Source organism: Budorcas taxicolor, chromosome 2 (genome assembly GCF_023091745.1).
Source record: "Budorcas taxicolor isolate Tak-1 chromosome 2, Takin1.1, whole genome shotgun sequence".
NCBI lineage: Eukaryota > Metazoa > Chordata > Mammalia > Artiodactyla > Bovidae > Budorcas > Budorcas taxicolor.
This window is the reverse complement of record NC_068911.1, coordinates 4,714,354-4,715,079: the sequence shown is the minus strand read 5'-3', so window position 1 is coordinate 4,715,079 and position 726 is coordinate 4,714,354.

Sequence of the window (726 nt, the reverse complement as noted above, 5' to 3'; positions counted from 1 at the left end):
CGGATGTTGGGAGTCTTCAGACTGGAAAGACTTCGAGATATTCAGACTACCTTCTTACAGGAAGTCCTTGTAGTGTTTTCTTGTGTACTATAAGGTGTTTGCCAACAAAGGTCGGTCTAATCAAAGCTATGGTTTTTCCAGTAGTCGTGTTTGGATTTGAGAGTTGGACTGTAAAGAAAGCTGAGCACCAAAGATTTGATGCTTTTGAACTGTGGTGTTGGAGAAATCTTGAGAGTCCCCTGGACTCCAAGGAGATCCAACCAGTCCATCCTAAAGGAAATCAGTCCTGAATATTCATTGGAAGGGCTGATGTTGAAGCTGAAACTCCAATACTTTGGCCACCTGATGCGAAGAGCTGACTCATTGGAAAAGACCCAGATGCTGGGAAAGATTGAAGGTGGGAGAAGAGGGTGACAGAGAATGAGATGATTGGATGGCATCACCGACTCAAAGGACATGAGTTTGAGCGAGCTCCGGGAGCTTGTGATGGACTGGGAGGCCTGGCGTGCTGCAGTCCATCGGGTCACGGAGTCGGACACGACTGAGCGACTGGACTGACTGATAAGGCGTTTTCATACTTTTAAGGTTGTTACTGTCTGTGTGCTTTCCCTATCGCAACACTCCTTAAAACTGAATGTGAAATTGATCTTCATTTTCTTTTACTCTTATTAGAGCCTCAGATAAAATGCTAAATAAAAGTCAAGACTCTTAATCACCCTCATCAAT